General features: G+C 35.4%; 1 protein-coding gene and 1 long non-coding RNA gene across 2 annotated transcripts in view; one reads left to right on the top strand and one right to left on the bottom strand.

The window, feature by feature from the left end:
• kek5 (kekkon 5) overlaps window positions 1-25,041 on the top strand; it is a 574,429-nt gene that overhangs the window by 140,233 nt on the left and 409,155 nt on the right. The gene's annotated exons all lie outside the window — the stretch shown is intronic.
• Window positions 7,828-9,206, bottom strand: LOC135833790 (uncharacterized). Its single transcript, XR_010556551.1, has 3 exons — window positions 8,812-9,206; window positions 8,612-8,717; window positions 7,828-8,424 (listed from the first exon to the last, which is right to left on the bottom strand). It is a non-coding gene; the product is annotated as an uncharacterized LOC135833790 (long non-coding RNA).

The raw sequence follows: 25,041 nt of genomic DNA, 5'->3' as shown, positions 1-25,041 counted from the left end.
AATCAAAAAATTAAAACCCCCGCAATGCGTATAATTCCATTTCAGCTGTCGAAATTTGCTTTTAAATGTTTTTCTTTGTGAGTCCTGAAGTGGATCGAATGTTGCTCAAAGAGTATGCGGCGTGATAAATAATTCAGCTTAATCAATTGAATTCAAAATGTATAAATGAAGGTGGATTTTGAGCTTTGTCGTTCCTATTATTTATGGTTGTAAGTGAAGGTGTAATGGCGAGACACGAATCTAGCACTTTCTCTCTTCCAGATCCATCTTGGGTTGAAAGTGATCTAAAATAGTTGTAGTGCCAACTTAGTAGGCATAATACCTACCAGTTTGCCCCTCGGAAGTTTTGAAGTGGTCGAAAATTCGAAAGGATGTTCAAATTTGATTTCAGTAGTTTGCATCGCTTTCTACTTCTCGGAAGTTTCGTACACTACAGTATTTATAAATCCTAAAAATACTCAATCAACCTTAAATTGAAGATTACGAATTGTATATTAACCTCATGGGACTAAAGACAGTATGCACATGGCTTCGGTATCTGAACAGAAATCATTTCTATACAATGGATACTGATGATACATACTTACATGATTTTTGATTTTTCTTCACAATTTTATTTGAAGTATAGTTATCACTTGGGGGGGTCGATTTGAGGCTCGTCTGTGGTTTCCGAGTCTGATGCTCAATTCCAACTTTTTTTTTCTTCACTTTTCATGGCCATTAAATTTTACTGTTCGATGAACATATTCATCTAGAGAGCTAAGCGCGCATGAGATGCCGTATGTCAGCTCTCCTTGTAGAATTAGGGAGCTATCCAGAAGTTTTCTTTCTCGCTCCAGTTTGCGTTTTAAATTCCCGAATTTGAAGTCCGTTTGGAAGAATTCTAGTCTTAATTTACAGTTTTCTTCTTCCAAGTCAGCAAATTTGTTGTTATATTTTACCAATTTTATGTGATCAATGCACTAGTTTAAAAATGAATCCATTGCTGACTGGTTGGGTCGAAGACTACAACGAACTGCATTTTCAAATTGTTTTACGGGCTGGTCCAAAATAAATCTATTTATTTACCTACTTTCTTTGAAATGGTTGATTCCTTCTAAGTGAGGGGTCTCGAAATGTCAATTCTGGCTTTCATGTTACTAGGTATTCTTTTTACCAGTTGAACTAAGTTTGTGGGCTGTAGCAGATAATGCATATGAAAAAGGAAGAAGACAACCAGGTGTCCAAACCACGATACGCTACAATAGTCGAATTTTTTTGAACGAAATCCGTCAAAAAATTGGGTGGAAAAATAAGAGAACTACTCCGGCGCTCGGAGGTATCATATACCTACCTGGTACTGTACCTACCTAAAGAAGATATAAAAGTCGGACAAAAATTAGTGAGAGTTCTAAATACGTTTTATACCTTAATAAAGTTTTTATAAACGTGCAAATTAAATTGTTCAACTTTAATGGCATTTGAAGAGTTCTCATCTCCCATGAGGGAATGCGTTTGTTACTCGAACCGTTAACATCCATTTATCACTAAGCGCTTTTAATCAGCGGAATCGTATAGCACCTTGCTGAAATCGTGATGCTGTTAAACGTTCTCCCATCTTGACTTATGTACAATATCGCGTCCGATTTTTAGCATTTTTTTTTTCTTTTTACCTTGGTACATAGGTACTTCTTCTTCGCGAAGTACTTCTCGCTTATTCTCTTCTGGCTACCCACTTTCACATTTTTAATTCTCTTCCCTCGTGTTACTTACAATCGAGCTGTTCTTCAAAAAAAGAAGGAAAAAAACGTGAGAAAGGATAGAGAAAATAACTACCTCAACTCGAACAAGATTAAAGTAACCATTGAAGAATGCTATACGAGTACAGTAGTCAGTATAGTGGTACTTTGTACAAAACGAAGCGAGGAAATGCGAATAAAATTTAATCCCGCGAACAATGGCAAAAGGATTTCTCAGAAAATACTTTTAACCGCGACGTTTCCAGCCTTACTGTAATTTTCAACATTTAGCGAATTTCTTTTCCATAATCTTCTCCGTATATTTTTACGAAATAAATACACGCACTTCTGCATGCCGCCTCCTATGTCTTTTGTAAGTATACAAGAAACATCCCCCGAACCCTCTGCTCACACGATGGTAGCTTCTTATACTACGAGTATACAACACCAACATGCCAGTTGTTCAACCATAATACGACCAACGTAAAAGAAAATGACATAAATTTTAACCAACCTTACGGAAACATTCTCGGTTGAAATTCCGTTTACTTACATGTTTGTATGGCGAACATTTGCTTTAGGTTTTTTGCCTTCGGTCTTGTTTCGAGCCAGGTTATGTGTACTATGAGAAGTTAGTGACGTACTATGTGACGTTTATTCCTGAGTACCTAGTTCTGGAAGGGAAGCAATACTGAAAATACCCTTTCACATAAAAAAACCTTGGATGCCCCCTCCTCTTCATACACCCAAAAGAGTCAAATTTTTGAAAAATCTATCTTCACTTTGAAGCCCATTTTGGGCTTTGGGGTCAAATGATTTTCAAAAAGTGAATTCTGCATCCTCAAAACTCCAAATTTAGCCACACATGATTTTGGTGATCATCTTGAATAAAAACCTCCGTTTCTGGGCCCCATTAAAAGTATGGAGTTTGGGGCCAAATGATCGTCAAAAATTAATTCGGTGCCCTTGAAATCTCAGATTGTGGTAACTATGTATTGTATTTTCCAAGTATTTTCAATTTTGGGCCTCCTCTTTGAAGCCCATTTTGAAATTTTGGGGTCAAATGGTCAGCAAAAATGAAATCAGGGGATAAATCCTTATTTTTCATTACAGTTGGGTTCAAACAACTCGCTCCTTTCCCAATTTCATTTTTGAAAGAGGCTTTTTTCAGTAATTTTTCAAACATGACCTGTAAACATTTTCCATATTGATCTTTGAACTGCAAAGCATCCGATAATTTCGTTTTACTGAGAGCATCAGCTTCAAAAAAATTGATTTTTTTCACAACTTACGACTGGTAGGTCAGTTATATAAAACTTGAATGCTGACATTACTCATTGGTGGAAAAATTTCTCCAAAAAATTGCCATCATTGCTTTGAATCGATTGTAGGGAAATATGTACCCATAATTTGATGCAATACAAATATTGTATTCGAAAATAGGTATTTTTGAGTCGAAAACTTCCATTTATGTAATTATGCCATTAGAATCCTGTACAAAATTTTCCTTTTAGTAATTTCAGAAATGGATTCTTGCCACAGATAGCATTTGATGAGAAGTGAATTAGTATACCTACATAAGTGGTGTAAATTCATTTTTAAACTTGACTCAAATAAATTAGTCGATATACTCGTAATTTTAAAAATTGCTCGTCAAGGCTTACCTTTTCATATGAGTCATTTCCATCAAATAAAATCTTAATAATCCAGAAAAGTGTCAAAAATTATCAAAATACTTTACAGTACAAATATTTGATCACGACACGAAAAATTCAAAATAAACTCACTTCGTTGATGAAAAAAAATCAGTTTCAGTGGTTGAAGTAAATTTTTTGATCGCTAACGTCTTCTGATATTTTCGAGCCCCCTTCCCCTAATCGATTGTGAGAAGCTTTGAAGTGTTTCGAGCAGTTTTGGAGCCTCCAATACATTTTTGAAAGCTGAAATTTACTCATGATTTTATACCCAATGAAATTGAAAATCTAAAATTTATTTTACACCCTAATATTCCAACATGATGAATCAATAATTGAAGGTTAGTTTAAGTCGTTCTGGAGTCTCCAGCCATATTTTGAAATTCTTGATTTTCACAAATTGTCATGCTATGAGAATAAAAAATCTACGAAATTTGATAATTCATTTTACCCGCATTTGCAAAAAGCCTTATTTTTTTAGAAAAGTCGGTCAATTTTTCTGCTGTCTTAATAAAATGAACTTTTATTGTTCAAATCAACAATAGACCATAGTAAGTATTGCACCGGCAGTTGAATTGAGAGCAAAAGTAACCAAAATAGTGGTAAATCAACTGACTGACACTTGATTTTCACTAATGATGGCTTAGAACTTCTCATTCGCCACTTAGTATGCGTTTTTTCATCGAATGCAGCAACCCAGTCAGTGTAATCTTTAACACAATATATGCTGCATCAGGCAAGTACCTAGACCTACCTCGGTGTCACTTTGTGAAATGATGACATTACTTCAATCGCTATGAAGCTCAGAATAGAAGAACACACTTGTTTAAACTCCATTTCGTTGGAGATATTGACTTGTTCAGATGTTAATAACGTTGTGGAAGGTATAACGGGGAGCATTGAGCCAATTAGAAGGCAGCATACGAGCATGTTGGCTGATGCTCTAATTACGTTTGTATGTGCTGAATTTTATTTGGACCGTTTATATGGCAGTTTGTAAAAATATGGAGTTTCAAAACTATGTCCGAAGGCTCCAGAACAGCTTGAAACAACCTCTCATCGACTTAGTGTGTTGAGATTAGTGTATTAGGTAGCGTTTTTCTACTTAATAAAATTTAGTTAAAATTTTAGCTTTCGAAAATTCGCCGAAGGCTCCAGAACGCCTGAAAATGGCTCAAAATCGTTTTCAATCGATTCGGAGGAGAAGGGGGTTGAAAATAAAGTACTTACCTTCACATAAAATTTTTGTTTTATAGGTCAATTGGATGAAATTTTATTTCTTTTGCATGTTTGACCTAAAGATTTTCAAAAATTTATCAAAAATAAAAAACTAAAAAAGGTTTTGTAACATACGAGAAATTTGAATGAAAACACCTCTGGCTGGGTGGTCACTCATGGTAATGAATGAAATATATTTACTTACTGAACTTGGATTCGCCTTTTCAACAATCCATTCTTATTTTTTCACAATCGACAATTTCACCTGGCTTTGATCTTTGGACTACAATTGTCTCAAATTTTCATTCATATTTTTTCCAATTTTCCAGCACAATTTACTTCTAAATACATACAAACTCCATATTATGTAAATGCACTACATGTAGATTTAAAATCATCTGTAAACGTTTCGCTGCTCGAATTAAATAGGCAGTTGTACGAAAAACAAAACAGAACGAATTAATTTAAAATTCAAATTACATTCTGACAAATGGAAATAAGATCGTTGCCTCTAGTATCACAGATATTTTTTTTCTTCCCTTCTTTCGCTTACTCGCGATTTCAAGTACAAAGAAAATACGTCCATCAAATACACCGTCTGTCAAATTGACAAAATAATGCCATTTCATTTATTTAATACGTGGCGTTGTATTCGTTTGTCTACAGATATTCGAATGAATTAGCTTTCTTCCAAATGAAAAGATATGTAGATTGATGGAAAGGTAGATAACTAGAGGTACCTATAATATTTTTTCTCTCTTATATTTCTCTAGAAATAAATACAACAAAATTCCGATTAATTTTTGTGCAAGAATCGGAGAAAAATTCTAATCATATTATTGTGCGGAAGCCTGAATTTTCTTTCATATCTCGATTTCAATTCAATTGAAGGTAATTGAACTTGAAAAATACAATATTGGACAGGGGCTTTCTTTTCCAGTATTTTTTCAATGGAAAAGAATTATTCCCCCATAGATATGCTTATAAAGTCTCCACTTCCCACAGAAAAAAAATCGTCATAAAAATGTTTTCGAAAAGTTTCCACGAATTGGTCGGATAAATTTTGGCCTACTCGTTTTTCGTCAAGGATAAAACAACAAAACATCGAGAAAATTTGGCGACAAGTATACGCGCATAAACACCATAATATTAAACTGGAAGAATGAAAAAAAAATCATAATAAAAATTTTTTCGTACCTTGTTAAATTTTCTCCACGGTATATTTTATCTTTTTTGCAATAAGTATCTACTTTTCTACATTTCGATCCAGCCAACTTTTTTGTTTAGCGAAGAAATAAAGTTGTTTTCTTTTACTTCTCTGCAGTTTTACACAGTTTTGGAGAAAGTTTTCAAGGTTTATGAATCATTAGATGCGAAATTTGGTATAGTTTTTTAGTTATTTATCGACGTATCGGACGATTTAACTGTTATGAAAAATTTTTTATTCGATGAATACGAGGTTATGAGCTTACAAATTATGCACTCAAGAGTGCCAAGTTATATACGAACAGTACGAACACGATAAAAATATGTGTTAGTTTCAATCTTCTGTGAAACAATAAAACTATGTATTCCAAGTAGAGGAAAGTCTCGATTGTATAAAATACTTGTAAACTTTCTTTTTCCGGATTCGAATATTTTTATACATACTTATAATGGGTGAAGGGAGGAAAGGGGGTTAGGTTAAATTTTTCTCGATTTGTTGCAATTGTACTGAATGGATCCCTAAATAAACAAGTCCAGATGTAACTATAGATAACTACTTACTTACCTTATGTGATCATTAGGCCTGCTTCTATATTGGCCTCTGCATTGCAAATTGGTGAAAGGATGAAAATGAAATCAGAATCAAGATGGAAGAATGCATGGGCAACGCAACGTATTTTTTCATTTTTTCTTATTCGTTCGTTTTTTTCTTATCGCATGAAAAAACTAAAATGTCAAATTTCACCTACATACGAGTACATTGGGCCAAATTTCACTTTCAAATTTTTAAAATCAATCGGGCTTCCAAAGATAGAAACTTTCTAAACTGTTGGAACTATAGCGAAATTTGTACAACATGAAATTCGTAGGAAATTTGATTTCTTACGAGATCGGTTGAACAAATTTTTATTTACTTACTTATTATGAGTTAATGTGTTTTTAACGTGTAATAATAATCAAGTCAAAATGTGTTATTTTTTCTTTCTTTATTCTTCACTAAAATTTGAAACCTTAATATTAATTTATCAGTTGTAGCATGCTGAGTGTTGAAATTGATGCGTTAAAGCTCCTAAAATTCTTCTCCAACTCGAGGAGTCTGAAATCCCTTACAAATTGGATCGACTCAGGCTGCTTCACAGCCAGTTATTATTCCATGCTATTTTTTGGATGGAAGTTAGGAATATAATTATCATAAAATGACCACCTAACCGCGGTTTTTTTTTTTTTTTTGCAATCTTTGAACTGAAGTAAATAATCCGCTTACTAGTTACTAAAATCCTGCGGCTGTTTGTACTCGAACGCTATACAGTGGGGTAATTTTTGAAAAAAAATGTGGTTTTTTACCATTTTTGGGAACTGCCATCTGTGCAAACTGCAGAACTGCAGCCATTCTCTCCCCTCCAGATTGATTTGAGTTTCTGAACCAGTCTTACCCATTGACTTTGAAATTCAATTCTACTTTTAGTTCTCTAGAAGCAACTTGAGCTTTGGTGGTTCGCTAATATTTCAACTTAGGCACCAGTAGTCGGTATAAGGGGCACTAGAGCAGGTAAAAGGATATTTGCGCGCGTTTTTAACAAATTACCTGAAAAACCCTTAGCCCTTTTTATTCGCCCTTGCTTCGCTCTGGCTAGATCACTTTTCATATTTGCCTTTTTCTCACCAAAGTTTGAGAGAAGAAAAATCGATTTCTCACATCATAAAATAATGTGTCGTTTCACTTGAAATTTTCCAAAAAAAAATCTTATTGCATTCCAACATCAAAACTGTCAGAAAGTAGCAACTTTCTCTTTAATATTAAAAAATGCTCTATTTTTCGCCATAAATTCAAAATTGTATTTTTTAAGAATGTAAAAATTCAGTCCTGAAAAAAATTAAGAATTGTGAATTTTCTAGAGCTTTTGTCTTCGCCTCGCTCAGGGCATCTTCATATTTTTAAAAATATTAGATTTTCCTGAGAACTAAAAATACTGAAGCCATGAAACCCTGTTTCTTGCGTATTCAAAAATAAAGTTGTTTACGTTTTTGAATTATCAATTTTTCACAACTTTCGCCCTTGCTTTGCTGGAGATTGATCATTATCTCCTTTTCTTTTCTCTGACCAGAAATTAGAGGGTGAAAAAACTTACCTTCATTTCGAAGAAATATGAATCAAGCCTTGTTATCATATCGTTCGGGCTCATATACTACCCTGAAACTAAGAGATATTTGTCGTGATTTTTTTTTACTCCGAACTCCGTCACAAAAAGTATGTTTTTTTAAATAAAAAGACAAAACACGCTTGAAATTAAAAAATAATGTTACTTTATTTTCAAAAATTACAAAAAATCGAAAGAGAAAAAAATTAAGTATTTGATGAAAATTGAAAATACAATACATACATTCAAGTAAATTAATGTTTTAAATTTTTTTGGTATCTTTCGGCCTTCAAAAGGTTGACCTCACCTCTGAGATGTCCAAGGTGTTTCCAGTGGTAGTGGCGTCGAGGTAATGAATCACATTTTTTTGGCACCCATGTCCGAGCCCCAGTGTTTTTCCTGAGCGCTTTTGTGAAGATCGCGAAGTGTTCGGGCTCATATATTACTACTCTGAAACGAAGAGATATATATCGTGATTTTTTTTTGCGGAACACCGTCACAAAAACATTTTTAATAAATAAAGAGACGAAATACGATTGAAATTGAAAAACAATACTTCATTTTCAAAAATTACAAAAAATCAAGAGAAAAAAAATTATTTAATAAATTGGTATTTTAAAAATATTTACTTACTTACATTCATTATGTTTTGGGCACCTTTCGGCCTTTCAAAAGGCTGGAAACTCCTCCGTGGTGCCCAAGGTGTCTTGGGTAGTAGTGATGTCGAGGTAATAAATAAAAATCTTTACCAAAAAAAAAAAAGAAAAAAAATGGAAAAATCTAAAAAAGTGAATTTTTTTAAAGAGCACGAAAGTTGTGAAATCAAAAGCAACTTACCCACTGTATTTAATTGCTGCAAATAATGGTGTAATTATTTTTGGTGGATGATTTCTTCACGAGTACCATAGGTGGTACATATATGAACAGACACAGCATCAAAGCACCAAAAGCTACACGAATGTAGAAAGATTTGGTGAAGTAGCCAGTGTCTTGTATTTTTTGCCTAGGCTAGAGCACAATGATACGCGAATTTCCAATAATACGCGAGAAAAACGAAATCGAACCAGCCACTTCGCAGATTTTGTAAGAACTGATTTTGTTGAAAGATATTTATAACGTAGTGGGTCCGTTTAGAAAGAATTGGCGAAGTAGCCAGTGTTTTGAATTGTTTGTCTGGGCTAGAGCACAATGATGCACGAATTTCCAATAATCATCGTAAGGATATGGTCATCCGCATTCAACACAGTAGAAGTACTTTTAAGTAGGCTCCAGACCTACAAACCTTTCTCATATCCTTTAAAATAATTATGTACATCAAGGCATCGTAACTGTTGTGTCGCCAAAAATCATCAATACAGGTGAACAGATCGTTAAAATCAAGTTGTCTCCAGCATTCCAGTCAACACCATCGACCATCATAGTGTTTCGTATAAAAAGAAGCTTCTTGCTAATGGAAAGGTGGTTTTAACGATCTGCATATTTACCTGTAGGTATTAATGATTTTCAACACCACCAACAGTGTGTTCAAATCACAGTGGGGGTGGAGATATCCCTGTACTCTAGCTGACGTATCGAATAACCTTTCATGCACCTTTGAATTCTATTAAAGAAAATGTAACGCTACACTTGTTCTCAGCAGGTTTGAATACTTGACTCGTAAATGTCTTTTTCGATTTTCAAAATTCATATTTTTTTTACTCATTTTTAAAAGGTGATTGGAAAAAATGTAACCGACGGAAGTGAATTCGGACAATTTGATTGAAATGACCGTTCTTTAGATAAGTATGCCTATTTTGAGACCTACGACCTTCCAAGAAACTCAACTGGTTGTAATTGGGCTGTAGAGTTTGGCCTGTATCTTTACCTTTTTGTAATTCGGTTTTTTAATCAACTGAATAGGTGTTAGAATCAAAATCTAAAAATTAACAGAAAGATGCTTTACCAAAGATAATTTTACACAGAATTTTCCACGTGATGTACTTATCGCATGGACTGGTAAAAACCTCATTCAGTAATCGTTCATTATCTGATCAGTTTGTTGTTTAATCGATGTTTACTCTTTTGTTCCATCAATATATTTATGGTTCCCAGAGGTATTTACCATAATTTTCAACGTTCAAAAAAATACGAGTAGGTACCAATATTGTTCAATCTGTTTATTGCTGTGTATTACGATGTCTACTGGCGATTCGTATAGATACATAATACATATTTAAAAGCAAACCTATGTAGGTATGGCACTACTGGTAACTCGAAGTGAATTTTCAACATGGGGAAAATTGAAAATCAGATCTTATCTGTATCGCTTTATCGTTTGATGCGGTAAATTGAAGCGACTTTTGATTTTAATACAATTCGCAATCACGTAATGTGTATCGTCAATATAGATTTGGTGCCCAGGTAGCTAGTAGCTACATACATATTATAAGCTACAGCTACACATTTCCTATAAGTACAGAAGACAAAAGTTGAAAAGAATATTCGTATTATTTGTCATATTCAATATCGCGACACGACCCTGTGATTCGTTCTATTATTTTTATTGCGTGACATTTTCGATAAATTTCTTTTCACTTAATGGATCGGTTTTTTTTTCGGTTTCATTTTTACTCGTACCTATTTATCTTCCATGTCATGTTTATACTTTGTGGGTATGTTCGGCGATTATCCCTTCTCCCTTTGACTTTTTGTGGAATTTTCTAACCCTTTAAACGATTACCTATTTTTGTTGGTCTGGTTCAATATTATAAAAATCCATCGAAAATGCAAAATATCCATCAAATCATTATGGTAGTTTATGATCGTTTACTTATTTAGCAAACTTTTATTTATTTCAATCATCATCAACACTATACCTACAGTTGAAGATAATTTAAACACCCGATGGAAAAAAATTAGATTTATAATATTTATACTGATACGCGCTTGAGAATTTGAGTAATTCTCCAGCTGTGAGATAAATTCATTTTGGTCCAATAAACTATCTAGAACATTTTACTTTTTGATAGTTTACGAAAAAACAGTCATTCAAGTTACTTACTTATTTGGTCTCAAGGCTCTGTAGTCTATTATTTCAGTATCGGACTATACAACATATTGTTCAGTCTCGTGTATCGTAAAAGAATCGCGATTTTTTTCTTTTTCTTTTTGGAAATGATGACAAATGCTAAAGATCGAGAATCCTCAAGAATGTCTACATCGTGAATTACAACATTAATCAATTCATCAACTCGTATAGCTCCACAAATACCAAAAATCATAACTACCTATAACGTAGATTATTTTAATTATTTTAGCCTATGAGTATAAAAACCCAAAATATTCCGGAGCTTTTGTCAAAACTTTGTCAACATCATCTGGAGGGTATATACTTCGGATTTTTTATTCTCAAATCAAATGAAGTTATAAAACTTCCTTCAATTCCTTCAACAAATAAATACAAATCATCTTCACTTTCCAACGACATTTTAATTGATAGATCTTAGCAAGCAAAAAATAAACTCTTCTTGGAAAAGAAACAATTTTATGGTAGCTACATCGAAGAATGTCGGTATTTCTGATCTTTTTTACAAATTCAAAAACACTCACCCTTGTGGCATTTTAAGAGTTGCTTTTAATTATGCTGAAATTTTGCTTCCCTTCGAACCTTTCATTCTTTCTATATTCGACTCGTAGACACTAATGAGAATAAGTTTCGAAATGTAGGAGTTCTTTTTTTCTCTACACGAAAAAAAGAAGAATAATAATTTTAATTATTTCAAGTTTAACGTACCTTGCTTGGTAAATTCCATGCACCTTGAAACAATCGCCGGCATGTAGAGTAAGTTTTTAATTTTTCACATTGTTATTAACGATGAAAGTTTCTTTGATCAAGTCGTTGTCAAATGAAAATAAATTTTTCGGATAATAATGTTATGTTCAACGTACGTGGACGTTATAGGTGAATTAGGGTGGATCTTCCCCCCTCTCTTTTCAAAAAAGTCGATGGATTTCAAACAAAATCAGCAGGGACGTCCATTTTGAATTGAAAGTTACTTTAATAAAATTTCAGCTCCGGAGATACTTCTGGAGGGGAGGATATATAGGCTTTCAAAGAGGGAGCATTTTCGAAAAAATCGTGGGTTTTCGCTCCGCTTTAGCTCCTACCCAACCTGTTTTAGAGGAAAATGATCCAGTCCCAAATAAAAGTAGGTATTTAAAATTCTGCGTCGGTCTATGTTATTACCGTCAAAATTCCAGCCCACTTTTAGGGCTCTGCTGTGAGCGGTTGAAAATTTACAAATCACTTTTATTTGAAAAAAATTGTGTTTTGAAAATTTTTTCTTCGCAAATTTTTTGTATTAATTGCTTTTTCCACAATATTGAAAGATACTTATCGTTCCTAAAACAGGAGAAATATTTTGGAACGCAGTTGTGCCAATTTTTTACTCATAATTGTCAATTTCACCCCCCCCCCCCAAATAAATGATAATTTTCCACTGTTTTTCTCGAAATTTTGAAATCGAAAATAACGAACGAACAATTGGCATCACTGCGTTTAAAAAATTTGCCCGGTTTCAAAAATGTCATCTTTCCATGTTTTGGCTTGATCATTGCTAAAAATTTGAAAAGAAAATATTTTTAAAATACGAATTTACCTAAAAAAAAGAGATGATCTGCAAATTTTCAACTGCTCAGTAGAGCCCTAAAAGTGATCTTGGATTAAGATGGCAATGGCCTAGGCCGACACAGAATCGCATATACTTATTAGTTATTACTTATTGTATTTTGAAACTGGGACATTTTTCCCAAAACAGGTTGGGTATAGGCTAGAGCGAAAAAACCGTGATATTCTCGAAAATGCCCTTTTTTTGAGGACTCCTTTCAGGGCCACCTCCAAAGCTAAAATTATTTCTGAGTGACTTTCAACTTGAAATACGAACAGAGCAAGAAATAAAGAAGACATTTATTAGATCCGTCACTGCTTTATAATTTCTAATAACGAAAAGAAAAATCGATCTTAACGTTTTGGGTGCGAATATTGGTGAATTTCTTGGAAGAATACGTTTGGAAATGGCTGCATTTGCACTGTTCCCATAATAACACGGATTTTCCATTTTTGATTTTGTGATATATACGTGTTTTTCGAATCTAGTCCATTCGACTGATTTGGGTAGGATCCTATTTTTTAGACGATTGATTTCCTGATTTGATTTACGTAAATTACTATAAAGATATATTTTGTTCGTTGATTTGTCTCAATACCTATGTAGAATTTGTAATCCAGGTTGAATGTATAAAGCACCTCCACAATCTGTAATTTGTTGAATTGAATCTCTCTATTACGCTGCGTAAGGCTTCATTATTTTAGGACGTTGTAGAGTGATCAATGATCAAATATGCGAAATGTTACTCTGTTGATGAAATTATTCATTCTGTATGACTCGATATTCTAGGAAACATCTCAGTTGAACAGAACCTTTTGAAATTTTCAAGAAAGTTAATAGAAGCTATCAACCAAAGGAACGATATGAAAATCCTTCATGCAGGATCGATGCCCCGTATTCATTATCTTTATAACTGTTATTTTTCTTCACTAAAGAGTGGAATATGTCGGGAGCTCTATTTAATGTGACAATTTATGATGATGATCGATGATTACTTACTGAAGTAAGAATCTTGGCATGGATCTATACAAATAAAAAAGTATTTCTTCGAATTCTACAGAAGATTTGTCGAAAGAGCCAATTCTAGTCTATACTTATCTACACGATATTAGAACCAGTTTAACTTTTTCTGAGCCTTATGAATACGCAATTGTAAAGATAGTAACATAACCGGTTCAAGTAATTTATACCTTTCTTTTTTAATTTGAATTTACCACAAACAATTTCAGCGTCTATGGGTCTCCAAAGAGGAGGAATTTTAAAAAAAAACGTGGTTTTTAAATTGGGAAGGATATTTTGGAATTCAGTGATGCCAATTCTTTTATCGCGTTATTATCCATTTCTAAAATTTGAAAAAAATTGTTCTGTTTCTTGTTTTATATTTTTCTCGATTTTTTGGATTTGGCAATATAGTGACCAAATAATGAGCATCACCGTGTTCCAAAATATTTCCGTGGTTTTAGAAATTAGGGAGGGGGGCTGCGGACTTACATAATTATTATTCGAGCATAAAATAGTTTCTAAGCTCAGATTTACTCTAAATTAATAAAGTGAATTCCAAATTTTTCTGTCACTAAAAAATGTTCTCGGTGACTTCCAACTCAAAATGAAGGTTTCCGCTGAATTTAATCAAAATCCTCTTCCATTTTTTTTCGTGATCCACCCAAATTTGGGTTGGATCCAACATTTTACTAACTTGATTTGATTTCTCTCATCAAAGATCAAGATATTGTCGGATGAGGTTGTACCTACTTCGTGAATCCAAATTTATTTTCGAAGCCTCGAATCCAATTTTGCATCCATCATCTTTTCTAATTTCTCCAATGTATTCGTAATTTCACCTTCAAGTTCAACGCACGAATAAACATAATCGATAAATCTACATTCGCCACTATAGATATAAAATCACATCATTTCTAGGTTAGGAATGAAAAAAACAACTCGATGATTGCCTACTACACTAATGTAAGAAATTGAACGGTTGAATTCACGCAGTAAATATTCGCACATCCGTCCCTCCTCTTCACTCAACCGCGTCTTTTTTTTTTTATTACATCGTATGAGAATTTAGAGGCCTTTGCCCTATGCCTCATCTATTATCGATATAATTCCCATATAGTGGAGTACGTACACTACACTCGTATTTCAATCAGATTCGATAAGACTGCTTCTCGCAAGTTAAAAAGGCAACTCGGATTTTATCACGCGACAATAATTCCGTTTGAAATGCGCTGAAAAGTACACCATACTCGCTGCTCCTACCGATACATTTGGAAAAAAACTTTTTTTTTTGCAGATAGCATTAATCATACGGTTTTTATGAACGATATGGCTCGTCTCACCCCCATCCTCCCGCCTTTCCTTCGAAAGCATTCGATACGTGGCTTGCTGTACTGTGTACTGTCGCGATCTAAATCAAACTGCTGCGAAATTCCGACAACGAGCTATTTTTTCGCATTTTCCACTTTGTAATCTTGTACCTACGTTATCGCGAACAGAATCACTCTATAAAAGAGGGTACGACATTTTCACGCTGACTTATCTATAGAGTGTGTAATGACGTATTTGTGAAATAATTTACTTTACTCGATTCAAAAATCATATTCGCGACAACAGAGAGGTGTCGTGTCGTATTTTTGCACTAAATCGTTATTATAGTTCGTCTGCTTTTCCCCCCTCTTGAGAGCTTCTTCATCATCCCCACGGTGGCTAAATTGTTTACCCAAATCGGTGAAAATAATTAACCGTATATGGGGTATAATTTGAGCGAATATTAAGCGTTCTGTGTATACGTAAAATGGAGGCGTGAAGGCATATTATCTACTACGGTCGTACACGTTATGATGTAAATAAAAATACACAGAATACGCGAATTATTGCGGACGTTAGGTTTGAAATTTACGAGGCATCTTTTGAAAATTTGCGCAACAACACGATAGAATTTTACAAGTCCCTGCGGAATCGAAACGTAAAATTATTATACCTGCCCAGTTTGAGCCAATTTATCGTATTATACTATACGTAAAACCAGGTTTGCTGACTGTTCTACGTACATATACGTATAGGTAGGTAGCCTAATACACAACGAAATGCATACGTATTACCTATCTGTATCTACATATACGTATAGTACAATAATAATACGTATAGCTTAAATTATAACGATACCGTTTCATTTGACAAGCTTATATTCTTGTAGCCATTTTCGCAGATAACAATACCGTTTATATAATATTCTGCATGCAAACGAATTCTTAACTTGACAACTTGGGAATAAAGAAGTAAACGTGTATGCATTTACCTCTCTTTCTAAGGGGTTTTGCATGATTACCTATACCAACGGACGGATACCTTTGCACGATAAAAGCAACAATTCAATAGGAATTTTCGTCTCGTTTATAGCATGTCGCATCATCGTCATTAGAAATATTGGACGGGTAAAAAAAAAAGGCAGTCGAAAGATTTTGATGAAATTTGGTGGTTTTTTGTTTTCAATTGAAAAGTGACTCAAATTTTTTCAGTCCTAGAGGTGTTCTTGGAGAAAAAATGTGGGTTTTTTGGGAAGAGTCGCCCAGCTCCAGTAAGTTGCTTCAATGGATTACCTAGGTATATATGTATGTAGTTAAATAATTACAGTCGTTTCCATCTCAACTCTTCATGTAGGATCGAAATGAGCTATTTAGTATCAATTTGTAAGAGAGAATACTCGCTTACCTTCAAGCTTCTGAATTCTTGATACATATTACATGGTAAGTTCACGATTCTGGCTTATTTGTGCGAACTTCTCCTGTTATCATTGTAATGGATTACGTTTTGTTTACCTGTGAAATTTCCATGTACTTATTTTCAATTTATTGCGGAACTTCAAAACTTCCTTGAAACGCCCATAACTAAAATTTCAGCTGCCCAAATTCATTTCATGATTTTGGTAGAATTTTTTAATATCAAAAATTGACTATTTTCGGCTATTTATTAGGTCTTGAAAAATGAATAAATAGGTAAATAAAGGTGCTACTCATAGTGAATTAGAGCAAGGGGTGGTCAGTTTTTATTTTTTTTTGACAAGCTTCCACCACTCCAAAATTTTTAAAATTTTTATGGTATGTTTACGGATAAATAACACGTGTTTGGGCTAAAAAAATTCAATTGACGTTTTGACCCTTCATTACAAAATGGCGGCTCAAAATTTTCAAAACGGCATAACCCCCCCAAAAATTGCCCAAAATTTTTTTCCTGAATTGGTTTTGTTCTTTGGACTCTCTAGAACCCATCTAAAAAAACGCGAACTTTTTATCAGCATTTGGTGGGAAACGAGAAAATTAATTTTAAAAAACACATTTTAGCCCCTCCCCCCAGAATACTTGCTCTAGGAGTCCAAAATTTTTATCACCGTTTTTTCTCATCATGGTTGACCTTTTGGGGCAGGAGCGGTCAATACCTGTTTCGGAGGCCAAATCACCATACTAAACCGGCTATGCCCTTTGTTGAACAGATTGAAAATACTTATGCTACAACTGTTCTAATTAATTAAGTAGGTACCATGCCTTCTGGAAAAATCTGAAATTGCGCTGATCGTTTCGGAATGACATTCAAATGGTGAAATTTGATTTCAGGAAGTTGATATCAGTTTCAGGACTTTTTAGTGAATTAAGAAGTTGGTACATTTGTGTAAAGAATTGAAAAGTGAAACATAGATCGTCGAAAATGGTTAATTTTGGATCTTCAAAAGTTGGCCAAAAATGGAAAAATCAAATTGGGCCTTTGAAATTATGCTTATGGGGTCTCAGACTATAGTCTTTCTAAACATCCGCGGTCTCGTTCGAATCGAAAGTGAAAGGTTATCCATCTGATGTGAAAATTAAGTTATTTTTAAAAAGAAGGCTTACCTACAGTACCTACACCTACCTAAACTGATTAAAAGTAATTTTCGGGGTGATCGTCATTAGGATAGGACATGCGTTTTTAGGCCATCATTTTCTCAATTTCGTTTTTCATTTATGATAGAAAAAAGTGAAAAAAACGACGAGCCGGGTTATAGGGTGCTCAATTCAAAAACAAACTTCACAACTTACATTTGATACCCAATTGAGCATACAGTACCATTTTACTACATCATTTCGTGTCAAGAAATGTAATGTTGATAGTGCACTAGTGAAATACACACCAAATAATTTATATGTACATAGTACATAACTGCGACCATATCGTCTCATCGCGTTTAATATTTGCCACATTGTAAGATGTATAGCGTATAGCTATTTAAGGGCACGAATTTCCTTTATTACTTTATCGGTAGTTTGGCGGCGTGGCTTGGTGCCCGACGAGAATCTGCCGAATCTCGTAAGTTTTCGGTTTAATATCTGTCAAGTCGCACGAATAGCGTAGGGTGATTGATGAGAGTTAATACCTTAGATATTGTGACCACGATGCGATACTTTTCGACGCCAATGATAAAACCATACAAATTAAATTCTATAACTTACTATAGATGTTTATGAACTCATCGGTGTCGGAGTCGGTATATTGTAAGCTCTATTGAAATCGATTCGTGTCGCGGATGATCCTTCGCTCTATTTATCTTATGTTGGAATTACTTTTCTCTACGGTATTCCTTCGTCATGAGCAGTAGGTACCGTAAGTGAGCGCAAATCTACGTAGTACCTACTTAATGATTTTTGTAAAAATATAATTTTTAATAACCAAAATAACCAAAATTTCAGCTGCCCAAATGGTTCTTTTCTTTTTTGAAAATTCAAATTGACTATTTTTAGACAATTTTTGCTTTTTTCGTAAAAAAACAATGTTTAGTAAAAATGATGAGAATTAGTCATGCAAATGTTGATATCGATTTCTTCGAATCGAATTTCCTATTCCCAGTCATTTCAGAGGTTCTAGCTCGATTTTCGATTTCTCCATAATTTTACATTTTCTCCAAGAAGCATGTAAATTAATTTGGGCAGCTAAAAATTGAGTTGTGTCTTATTTTCAACCTGTTTAAAGAGTTAATGCTCATTTGCACCGATTTCCTGGTGAACACCTCGAGGGTGTTTTGTGGCCAGCATCATTAAAAATATTCTGGTCAAGAAAACGCGCTTAAGTGTCCTCCTGGAAGTCGGGCCAAATGCAGATAAACTCGTTAAATTAGTCTAGAATAAACCTCAACTCCATTTCTAGCTGTCTAAGTTGATTTTCCTCTGGAGAAATCGAAAATCGTGTCGGTGGTTCTAAAATGGCTCGAAATGGCAAAATTCTCGGATCTAGGAAGCTATGTGAATATTGTCGTTGAAAAACGCCTTTGAAGTGTCAGTTTGGAATTCGGGCCTTGTTCAAAACGTGATATTTTACTTATCCTGAGGTCTCAAAGCTTCAGTAACTTGAATTCGGTGAGCCTTTAATCCAAATGCGGTTACAAATTTCCACGCAGTCGTCTTAGAAATACTTCTTCCAATTTGCGTTTTTTGATTTCGACATTCTGCATCTGCTTACTTTTTCACCATGGACCTATTCAAGTAAATAAAATTGAAATTGAAATTATTTGATTTCTGATTGATATCCACAATTTTGATATTCTAGTGAGAAATTTCAAATTTAAATAATATCAAGTTTTACTCGTAGTAATAACATTTTCGGAATTGTCAGATTTATCTTTATCCGAATTATTATTATTTTTTAGCCACTTCAATAAGCTCATCATTCAATTAAAATTTTAAATTTATGGCCAACATGTAACAACTATACAACTATAAGCTATAAGTAACAAGTAATAATAACAGATACTGATCGACATTTTACGACTGTTCATCTTTTTATTTTTAGATAATATTATACTTTGAGGGCGTGATTCCTTTGCACTCTCTTGTCTCGAATTATGTCTTTCTTAGGTATGCACAGTATTGATTCTGATTTGATTTTGTTTCGCTCGATGTTCGTTGTTCTTCCTTCGATTATTACTTCACCCCTCTTTCATGTAAGAATCAGTGCAAAAGAATCAGATGCAACCCACATCGGCTGGCGACGCCAGTGATACTGCCTTGAACCTGCGTATTATTATACTTCTTTGAAAACATAATTATAAAATGTCTAAAATAGTCAATTGTGGATTTTCAAAAATTCGCTAAAAATCGATGTCGAAACATCGTCTGCCACAGCTCCCGAATCCTTGATATAACCACGTTGATCTCTTCACGTTCTGCACAAAATTGGCCTACTGACATTATGGCCCTCTGCGGAGACCTCAGAACAAACCTACGTATGTTCCTGCATATGGTGGTTGTTGGTATCCTGGATCCGGCTAACTGGTTTGATTTCCAGGCGTCTTTCTCGGCTTGATTTCTATATATCACTTCACTCAATATTGCGTGAGCGAGGCCGTCGCCCATTACAATAAACAAATTAATATTGTAATACACCGCCCCATCCCGCTCAGCCTGCCAAGGACCCAGGCTCCTCCATCTCGTTGATAATACAAATCGTCGCGAGTCGTCAGCGTATTATCGATGATCACGCCTCTGCTCCGCATTGCCTGCTCAATGGTGTCGTGTGTCACCGGAAACCAAGTTGGTTGATGGTACCGATTCGGTGAATCCCAAGCTAACTGATATTCGGCCAATATCCAGACTGGTGCCGGAGGCGGAGGTCTTTCTTCGGGTGGTACGAAACACTCCTCTATCGGTTGTAGCTCCATTCTCCCTTCTCGCACGAGAGCGCTTTGTCGATCGTGTTCGCGGATCATCTCTTCCAAATTTCGTCTCAACTCTGTGTCTCTTTCTTGCATTACTAACCGCGCTCTTTCTTGCGGTGTCATTTGAGCAATGCCAGGCGCCTCGTCTTGGAGTACCGGGCTTGGCGGCAGTGGCGGCTGTCTCGGTGCAGGTTCACTCAGCGGCGGTGGAGTTCTGACCGCGAGCTCCTCTACTTCTCCAGGGCTCGCTGCTAGCTCGAGTACCTCCTGGCTCGACTGAGTTACTTCACCTTCTTTGATTGACCGCGACTCGCTTCTTGTTTGACTCCTCGTTTTTACACCTTCGATAACTTGTTCGGGAGATGCTTCTCGTATAGCCGGTGTTTTACCCTTCGGTGTCGATTTGCGCGGCGGTGCCTTTCGCTTGGTGGCCGGCTTCTTTTTTGGCGTCGCAGGCTTCTTCTTTTTTGAAACCAACTTGCTCTTAGTGTACGGTTATAGTGAAGCCAAGCAGAGCAGAGCCAAGCAAAGTCACTAACGTTGAAACATGGATAAAAAGGTTGACGAGACCTTTCACCAACGCATAGCCACGCTTTCAAGAATGGCAATCGCTATTCTTTAAAGCGTGGCTCTGCTTGGCTCGTCCTTCCACCTTTTTTCCGTGTTTCTAGCTAGGCGACTTTGCTTGGCTCTGCTCTGCTTGGCTTCACTATAACCGTACACTTAGCCGGGGACTCGCGCTTGGCTGTTGCTTTCCGTTGAGGTCTCTTTGGTTGCGACGAATCTGCTGAATCTGAGTCGGATTCACTCGATGACTCGCTCGTTGCTTTACTTCTCTTTACCAGTTCTATGCCACTGATTCTCAACGTACTCGAGCTACTCGATTTCTTCGACGATGAACCGCCCGCCATCGTACTCCTTCCGCTCGACTCTGCGGTACTTTTGCGCGAGCTGCTCGCGTTGTTCGATGCTGGAGTATTCGGAGTTCCGTTTGCCGGACGCTTCTCTGACCGAGGTGTCGTTACTGGTGGGTCTGGGCTGTCATTGCAACCACAACAGCTTCTGATGATGCTAAAAAAACGCTGAAACAATGAGAACAAAATAATGTTTCTTTGTAATACCTAACGAGGTACAATTTGAAAAAGTTATAGGTAGGTACATACCTATACTAAATAATTCAAGTCAAAAATAATTACCTCTAAACAGCTCTGCAAAAGTCTGCTGGTCATGACTGATTCCCAGCCCAGACTGAATAAAAATTCCGCCAATTCCACAACTGCCTGCAATGAAACTTTTAGTCCAAACGCTGTGCTGGTAATAAAAAATTTCTGCTTGTGTTTCTCAGCTTCTTTTTCCCATCGGCGAAAAAAATTCAAAAATTCACGAATAACCTATTAAAATGGTATAAATAAATAATTGTGAATTTTGTGTTGAATTAAATTAAATGATAAGTACATATTTCATAAAACACAACCATTATTTATTCATTTAAACGCAGGAGATTCAGCACTTTTAACCATTATATATTCATTTAAAACGCATAGATTTTTTTCCACATTGATTTTAATATGATTTTAATTAATAAACGACCATGAATCGTAATGAATATCTCAGGCATTAAAGCGGGAAGGGGAAATTAGTCATCACCAACAAAACCTATGCGCGAGCGCGCTCTACAGTCCACGGCACGCAAATGTGACATGATTTTACTGAGTTCCCATTTGAGTGACTCGTCTTACCTTCACTGTCTATAGTCTTAGACCATGATTTTTCCAAAAATCTCTACACCATTCAAATTGAAGGCAGGTACCTCGAGAGGTTTCGCTTTAAGTGCATAAGAAACACGTATAGACCCTGGACCTGCGTATAAGACAACCAACTGGCAGCCATCTTGGCAAAATATCCTGTGTAACGCCAATTTATCCCGCTGGGTGCTCTTTGCAGCGCTGTAGTCGATTTTGCAGGCAACAGGGTAAAGGGAGGGTTGTGTAGTCCGCGAGGAACTTCTGGATGCGCGCGCAGTCAGGAGTTCCTCGCGAACTACACAACCCTCCCTTTACCCTGTTCACTTGTTGCCTGCAAAATCGACTACAGCGCTGCAAAGAGCACCCAGCGGGATAAATTGGCGTTACACAAGTTTTCTTTACCGTTTCCGTTCCCCTCGGCCTGCAGTTGGTTGTCTTATACGTAGGTCCAGGGTCTATAGAAACACGTTTTTCAAACATTTTTGGAAAGTAACTGTGCTTCAAGTTACTCAAGTAATCAGAAAATGATCAATTTTTATCGTTCATTTGCCCTCTCGAAACGACTAGGCCAGTTGCCCATTTACGTCTAGTATCATTGTAGATACAATAATTGACCGGATTTCCAGGTTTGATACCTCGAAGTTTGGTATTTTCGATCTGTTGAAGTTGATCCAAACGGATACATTTTATATGTGGATCAATAAGCAAATCCAACTTGGTTCGATAACTATGACGCAATAATAATTTAGCCGGAGTTTTTCCAGTTAGACTGTGGGTAGTTCTGCGAAGTTGAATAAGTAGCAGATTGACTCTTTCCATAATCAACGAACTTTGATTGCTATCAAACAAACTGATCTTCAAGCTGTTTTTCAGAACTTGCACATACCATTCAACCTGCGCATTACATGCAGGATGGTTTGGAGCAGAGAATTTATGAATGATTCCATTTGAAACGTTGAACGTTTTGAATTATTCACTTGTCCATTGAGGACCATTATCCGTAACTATCATAACTGGTAGACCGAATCGAGTATACCTTAAAGGTCTTGAAGTAGGGCGATCGTCTTAGTACATAGTTGTAATCGAATTCATTACGAAAATTTCAACCCACTTGCTGTATGCATCGACAAGTAGAAAGTAATTATTGAGAAACGGTCCAGCAAAATCACAATATTTTCTGGATACGCCGAGGGATGACGATCGATTTTTGGCGGATTGTTACAAACTTGCGAACATCCGGAACACTGAGCAGTAATACTTTCAATGTCTCGATCGATACCGGACCAATAAACGTTGTTTTCACTACCTTCAGAATCATACATATCGTACCAGTTGTGTTTAACTACCTGCGTAAATTTATTCAAATGATAAAAATCAAATCATAAACAATAAAATCACGAATCTATATGTATCACTTCAGCCGAAAATTAATGTAAATCAAATCACCATTCACCACACTCCAAATAATAAAATGGAAAAACTATTCTTGAAACGTTTCTGGATATATAAGGTTCGGTGGGTATATGTTTTCAAGTATCGCATATGTATTATGTGAAAAGGTACTCGTATTCTCTACTTTTCAAAAATGTGCCTCCCTTCTCAGATTTTTTTTTTGGGCGAAAACTTCCAAAATGATAGGGCCAATTCAATGAAAAAGAATAGGTAGGCCCATAATTGCAATTCGTGTGTGTTAATAAATTTGCATAGCTAATTTGTATGATAGGTAATCCAATTGATTTTACTCCAAGTGGCCCAAACTTGAATAATCTTTTATTCCAAGAATATTTTGAGTTGAAGTAAATCTGTTCGAAGAATTTTCAAAAGAATAAATGAGAAATTTGAAAGGTATGCTTACATTTTTAAAAGCTTGAATTCGAACTTTTTATATGGAAATCTTAATTAAAACTCTTCTTTCTTACCTATTTTTTGTAAAAAAAAAAATGTCCCCAATATAATTGCGACAATTCTCCTCGTGGGTCAAGAACCCCTAATTTTGATAAAAATTCAAAAAAAATTTTAAATGAAGTGGCATATCGATTGTCGATATTTTGAAGGCACTGAAGTCAAATATTGGCTCATTTGATAGGTTTTCTGAAACGCTGAGCCCAAATAAAGGTATCGATTAATTTTTCAATCCTCAATCTTCTAAAAACTTCCCTTCTCACCCCTTTCCTAGCTGTGCCCTTCGATGTGACCAAAAAGCTAAAAAATTGAAAATGACGTGTGACACGTCGTTATTGTTGGGTTTGTTACGGAAATGAGTTCAAATTGACTCAATTTTTTCGATCAAGGCTTTTTGGAACCTTTTCATTCCTTTCCCCCTCTCCTCAAAATATGTACCTGAAAATTGAAAATGTTCCTGTGACGCATCATTTGGTAGATTTTGCAAGACGCTGAGTCCAAATCGATACTTCTAAATTTCTTCCCTTCCCTGCCTTCATTTCCGTGTACCTAAAATCCAATAAAAATGTCAAAAAATTTAAATTTTTGCATGACGAGTCATTTTTGAGGTTTCCAGTTCGCTGGGTTCAAAATTCTCTTATTTTTTGGCCACAGTTTCCAATTTCTTCCTATAGATGTTGTCGAGAAATTGCGATAAAATGTGAACAGGAACGAATAAGCAATAAAATTGGTGTTGCTGATGGCGGGATTTCAAATATCGAAATAGTCGCCAAGTCACCCTTTCATTTACGATTTTACTTCCTTTTCATTCCATAACAACCTTCGTCGTTTTACATTTATACGAAATTTTAAACGATTCCGCAACAAAAAACCAACTGATTAGCACAGGCAGATGTGGAGCGTCGATTTGCCAGTATTACTTGAAAATTTCTTGGCCAAATTTAAATTATCCACCATATAGTACCTACAGGGTGGAATTGAATAGGTAAGATTACAATACCGTCGTAATTAGTTCTTTAATGAAGTCACCGTTATGTGTATAATGATGATTCGCGATTACAATAGGTTTATATGGGCGTAAATGTGCAGAGAC

Source organism: Planococcus citri, chromosome 2 (assembly GCF_950023065.1).
Source record: "Planococcus citri chromosome 2, ihPlaCitr1.1, whole genome shotgun sequence".
In the NCBI taxonomy this organism is placed as follows: domain Eukaryota; kingdom Metazoa; phylum Arthropoda; class Insecta; order Hemiptera; family Pseudococcidae; genus Planococcus; species Planococcus citri.
This window is presented reverse-complemented; position numbering and strand designations above follow the sequence as displayed.